Source organism: Saimiri boliviensis, chromosome 3 (genome assembly GCF_048565385.1).
Source record: "Saimiri boliviensis isolate mSaiBol1 chromosome 3, mSaiBol1.pri, whole genome shotgun sequence".
Lineage (NCBI taxonomy): Eukaryota > Metazoa > Chordata > Mammalia > Primates > Cebidae > Saimiri > Saimiri boliviensis.
The window spans coordinates 24,690,291-24,696,899 of NC_133451.1; positions in this window are offsets into that span (position 1 = coordinate 24,690,291).

Below are 6,609 nucleotides of genomic sequence, written 5' to 3' on the forward strand. Positions count from 1 at the left end.
CACCCAGGCTATAGTGCAGTGGTGCAATCTCTGCTCACTGCAACCTCTGCCTCTCAGGTTCAAGCGATTCTCCTGCCTCAGCCTCCCGAGTAGCTGTGATTACAGATGCACACTGCCACATCCAGCTAATATTTGTATTTTTGATAGAAACGGGCTTTCACCATGTTGGCCAGGCTGGGCTTGAACTCCTGACTTCAGGGGATCCACCTGCCTCAGCCTCCCAAAGTGCTGGGATTACAGGCGTGAGCCACCGTGCCTGGTCTGATTTCATATTTTGTGCACATTCTGCCAATGCTCTCTGCCTTCCTGATGGGTAAGGAAGAACTGAAAGGAAAAAGCAGTGGGCCACCCTTTCCATATTAGCATTTTTCAGCCTAAGTAGTTGGCTACTAGAAGGAAGTGACATGAGTAAGAAAAAATACGATGGGATTTCTTAGTTGTTCCTTGCTTGTTTGCTTGGAGTGCCATTACCTTTTGCTGCATTCAGAGAAAGTTCTGCTTTGAATAAAAGGTATGGTCTTTCATTGCTGATCGTTCTGTCAATCACCTGTGCTAGTCAAAATAACAACGTGTTGTCCAGGTGTGGTGGCTTACACCTGTAATCCCAGCACTTTGGGAGAGAGGCTGAGGTAGGCAGATCACTTGAGTTCGGAAGTTTGGGACCAGCCTGGCCAGCATGGTGAAACCGCGTCTCTACTAAAAATACAAAACTATCTGGGTGTGGTGGCAGGTGCCTGTAATTCCAGCTACTCAGGAGGCTGAGGCAGGAGAAACACTTGAACCAGAAAGGTGGAGGTTACAGTGAGCACTGCACTCCAGCCTGGACAAAAAGAGTGAAACTCTGTCTCGAAAATAAATAATGTGTTAAGGAAGAGTTGACTTTAAGAAAGGTTTGCACCAGGTACAGTGGCTCATGCCTGTAATCCCAGCACTTTGGGAGGCCGAGGCGGGCGGATCACGCGGTCAGGAGATTGAGACCATCCTGGTTAACACGGTGAAACCCCATCTCTACTAAAAATACAAAAAAAAAAAAAAAAAAAAAAACAAAGAAAAGAAAAGAAAAGAAATTAGCCAGGCACAGTGGTGCACACCTGTAGTCCCAGCTACTCAGGAGGCTGAAGCAGAATCGCTTGAACCAGGGAGGCGGAGGTTGCAGTGAGCTGAGATTTCGCCACTGCACTCCAGCCTAGGTGACAGAGTGAGACTCCATCTCAAAAATATAAAAATAAAATAACACGGTGGCTCAAGCCTGTAATCCCAGCACTTTGGGAGGCCGAGGTGGGTGGATCACGAGGTCGAGAGATCGAGACCATCCTGGTCAACATGGTGAAACCCCGTCTCTACTAAAAATACAAAACATGAGCTGGGCATGGTGGTGCGTGCCTGTAATCCCAGCTACTCAGGAGGCTGAGGCAGGAGAATTGCTTGAACCCAGGAGGCGGAGGTTGCGGTGAGCCGAGATCGCGCCATTGCACTCCAGCCTGGGTAACAACGGCGAAACTCCTTCTCAAAAAAAAAAAATAAATAAAAATAAAATAAAATAAAATAACAAAGGAACGTGTGCAGGACTAAGCTGGTCGTACCCCTTTGTAGGCCAGCTGTGCCGAGAGCTGAATCTGTCTTAGGGAGCACAGTGAATTTGGGCTTGGAATCACTCAGAGTGCTGGGCTCCACTCGTGGCTCTGTCATTTACTGTCTCAATAGCAACTTCCTCATCTGGAATATGGGACAGTAACACTTGGCTTCCTGTGATAATGAAAATGAAGCAATATATGTAAATATTTAGCCAGGGTGGGTTTACTGTAAGTTCTTGGCATATGGTTCTGCCTCAAAATATAGGGGATGAACATGCATGGCAGATGTACAAGATACACTTCCCACGCTTGTTTGCATTTTTCTTCCTCTGAGTATTTCCACAGTGACATGCCAAGTCAAGAAGACTGCTATTAACTCAAGAACCTGGGGCCTGGCCTGGCCTGGGATTATTAGGAGGAGCAAATAAATGTCATGGGGCCTGGGGGCAGTCCTGGACTGGGCTCTGCAGCCATGGGGCAGGAGGCAAGGACCACTCAGCATTTCTGGAACAAATCGATGCTCTGTGAACTCACTTTCTAGTCCCAACCAACGGCAGTGTTAAGTGTTATTTTAAAAGGGTTTTCTGGGCCAGGCGCTGTGGCTCATGCTTGTAATCTCAGCACTTTGAGAGGCTGAGACAGGTGGATCAAGAGGTCAGAAGTTCAAGACCAGCCTAGCCGAGGTGGTGAAACCCTGTCTCTACTGAAAATACAAAAATTAGCCAGGCAGGTGGCAGACGCCTGTAATCCCAGCTACTCAGAAGGGTGAGGCAGGAGAATTACTTGAACCCAGGATGCGGGAGAGGTTGCAGTGAGCTGAGATCGCGCCATTGCACTCCAGCCTGGGTGACAGAGCAAGACTCAGACTCAACAAAAACAAAAACAAATCCTTTATTTCATTTTATTTTATTCTATTTTATTTTATTCATTGGTCAATTATGAGGTTAAAATACATCTTAACACACACAGACTCAATGCACAGACTCAAAAATTTTCTTTGTATTCTCTCTTGGGTAGGAAAGAAAGAGAGAGATGCCAGACACGCTGGCCCACACCAGTAATGCCAGCACTTTGGGAGGCAGAGGTGGGTGAATCATGAGGTCAGGAGTTCGAGCCCTGCCCAGCCAATATGGTGAAACCCTGTCTCTACTACAAATACACTGCACTCCAGGCTGTATCTCAGCTCACTGCAACTTCTACCTCCCAGGTTCAAGCAATTCTCATGCCTCAGCCTCTCGAGTAGCTGCAATTACAGGCGCATGCCACCACGCCTGGCTATTTTTTTTTTTTTTTAAGACGGGCTTTCACCATGTTGGTCAGGCTGATCTTTAACTCCCGACCTCAGGTGATCTGCCTGCCTTGGCATCCTAAGTGCTTGGATTACAGGCATGAGTCACCGTACCCGGCCATTTTTTTTTGTTTGTTTGTTTTGTTTTGTTTTGTTTGCATTTTTAGTAGAGACAGGGTTTCATCGTACCGGCCAGGCTGATCTCGAACTCCTGACCTCAAGTGATCCACCTGCCTCAGCCTCCCAAAGTGCTGGGATTATAGGCGAGAGCCATCACCCCTGGCTGCCTTACAGAATTTAGAATCAATTGAAAAAATAAGACAGAAAAGACAGAATGATGGAGTTGAAATTTATTTTATTATTAAGGAAGCTGACGGTAAGAGGCAGCATTTGGAATTGTCAGGAGGTGGGGACAGGGAGCTTACTAACACTATACCTTCCTTGGCATAAGGAAGGAATTGCTCCACTGTCTTCTAGAATCTTGTGGATGAGAGACCCGGAGCAGAGACAGCCCCAGCAGCCAGCCAGCACTGTCACCAGACACCTGCATCCTGCCTGATTTGTGGGACCAGCACAACAGCCCAAAAAGTCCCATCCCTGATTGCTGACCATGGAGTACACAAATAAAATGGTGATTAAAAGTAAAGGCATTACAGTTTTGAGGTTGTTTGTTACACAGTACAAGATAACCGATACAGAACTCAACACTCTGAAGTGTAGACTGTGGTTTCGGTCTGATGTATTTCCTGCAGCTCATCACCCAGCCCTTGTCCTTCTTACTGTGGCTCCTTTGGTTAATTCCTTCAAAGAATAAACCTCCTGTCTCTTTTTTTTTTTTTTTTTTTTTTCCGAGACGGAGTTTCGCTCTTGTTACCCAGGCTGGAGAGTGCGGTGGCGTGACCTCGGCTCACCACAACCTCCGCCTCCTGGGTTCAGGCAATTCTCCTGCCTCAGCCTCCCGAGTAGCTGGGACTACAGGCCGCGCCACCATGCCCAGCTAATTTTTTGTATTTTTAGTAGAGACGGGGTTTCACCATGTTGACCAGGATGGTCTCAATTTCTTGACTTCGTGATACACCCGCCTTGGCCTCCCAAAGTGCAGGGATTATAGGCGTGAGCCACGGTGCCCGGCCAACCTCCTGTCTCTTGCCTGAAGTGGTAAAACAGGTTCACCAGGGGGCATTATTTAATCACTAATTTCAGGCTAGGTACAATTACTCAAGCTTGTAACCCCAGTGCTTTGGGAGGCAGGGGAGAGAAAATCAGTTGAGATCAGGAGTTCAAAACCAGCCTGGGTAACAAAGTAAGACCTTGTCACTACAAACATTTTTTTTGGCCTGGTGTGGTGGGTCACATCTACAATCCCAGCACTTTGGGAAGGCCAAGGTGGAAGTATCGCCTGAGGTCAGGTGTTTGAGACCAGCCTGGCCAACATGGCAAAATCCCATCTCTATTAAAAATACAAAATTATCTGGGCATGATGGTGGGCACGTAATGCCTCAGGAGCTACTCAGGAAGCTGAGGCATAAAAATTGCTTGAACCTGGGAGGCAGAGGTTGCAGCGAGCTGAGAATCACACTGCGGGGCAACAGAATGAAACTGTGTCTCAAAATAACAATAATAATAATATATTTTTTTAATTAGCCAGGTATGGTGGCATGAGCCTGAGGTCCCAGCTAATTGGAAGGCTGAGGCAAGAGGATCCCTAAAGCCCAAGAGTTGGAGGCTGCAGCGAGCTCTGACTGTGCCACTGCATAGCAGCCTGGGCAATGGAGCAAGACTCTGTCTCTAAAAATATATATATATATTTTGAGATGGAGTTTTACTCTTGCTGCCCAGGCTGCAGTGCAATGGCACAATCTCAGCTCACTGCAACCTCCGCCTCCCGAGTTCAAGTGATTCTCCTACCTCAGCCTTCCGTATAGCTGGGATTACAGGCACACACCACCACGCCGGCTAATTTTTTGTATTTTTAGTAGAGATGGGGTTTCACCATATCGGCCTGATCTTGAACTTTTGACTTCAGGTGATCCACCTGCCTTAGCCTCCCAAAGTGCTGGGATTACAGGCACGAGTCACTGTGCCTGGCCTAAAAAATCTTTTTTTTTAATTAAAAAAAAAAAAATCATTAGCTTCAGCTTCAAGTCACTGGTGTGCGGTACTAGCAGAGTGAATCATCCTCCCCAGGCCCTGGCTAACACATGGCCTGTAAGGACAGCATAAATTACGCTGCAATGAAGTAAATTGTGCCTTCTCCTTTGGCTCAGTTTAATTACCTAGGGCTCAAAGGGGCTCTGGAACCTGCCTATTGGTGCTGAGATTGTAGTTCTGCATTTTTCACTTTGCTGGAGTTTTAGGAAGTCAGTAAATAACATCCCTTTCTTCCATTACAGAATTTATTTTTTTAATTTATTATTATGATGATGATTTTTTGAAGCTGAGCCTTGCTCTATTATTGCCCAGGCTGGAGTGCAGGGGTGTGATCTCAGCTCACTGTGACCTCTGCCTCCCAGGTTCAGAGATTCTCCTGCCTCAGTCTCCCAAGTAGCTGGGATTACAGGTTGTTGTTGTTGTTGTTCGTTTGTTTGTTTTTTTGTATATTTAGCAAAGATGGCTTTTCACCATGTGGACCAGGCTGGTCTTGAACTCCTGACCTCAAGTGATCCACCCACCTCAGCCTCCCAAAGTGCTGGGATTACAGGCGTGAGCCACCATGCCTGACCATCTTCCAGAATGTAGAATCAACTGAAAAATAAGACACTAAAGACAGAATGATGGAGATGAAAATATTCATTTTATTATTAAGGAAGCTAATTGTAAGACACAGTATTTAGAATTGCCAGGAGTGGGGACAGGGGAGCGTACTAACACTTTACCTTTGAATTAAATCAATTTTGTTATCGAGGCTTGGGCAGAGGTAAATCTTCAAGTCTCTCCCATGGGAGTGGAGCCTGTCCTGAGGTTCCGCAGCTGACCTGTGGGTGGGCAAGCTCCAGAGCTCAGCATGCTCTGTTTCTCCTCCCAGATTTGCCAATCAGATGCCAGGGAGGCCCAGATATGACAGCTGTGGATGCTTTATGGAGTTGAAGGTTCTACTCTAGTAATATCCTAATGGGGTCAGGTGTAGTGGCTCACGCCACTGAAGTTCTTCTGAAGAAAACCGAACCCAATCCAAACCTCTGTGAAAGCCAGTCTCATTGACTTGATGCTGTGTTCCAAGGAATTTTTTCCCACAAAAATATTTCTAGGCAGCGCATGGCACCTATCGCTGCTAAGGCTGCCATCTTTAGACTTTTCTTTTTGAGACAGAGTCTTGCTCGGTCTCCCAGGCTGGAGTGCAGTGGCATGATTTCACCTCACTGCAACCTCTGCCTCCCGGGTTCAAGTAATTCTCCTGTTTCAGCCTTCTGAGCAGCTGGGATTACAGGTACCTGCTACCATGCCCAGCCAGCTAATTTTTTTTGTATTTTTGAACTCCTGGCCTCATATGATAACCCCCTCCCCCGCCTTGGTCTCCCAATGTGCTGGAATTACAGGGGTTAGCCCCCAGGCCTGGCCACCAATGGAGAAATTTGGTTAGAAAATTGTGCCCAAGCCGGGCGTGGTGGCTCACGCCTGTAATCCCAGCACTTTGGGAGGCCGAGGCGGGTGGATCACGAGGTCAAAAGATCGAGACCATCCTGGTCAACATGGTGAAACCCCGTCTCTACTAAAAATACAAAAAATTAGCTGGGCATGGTGGCACGT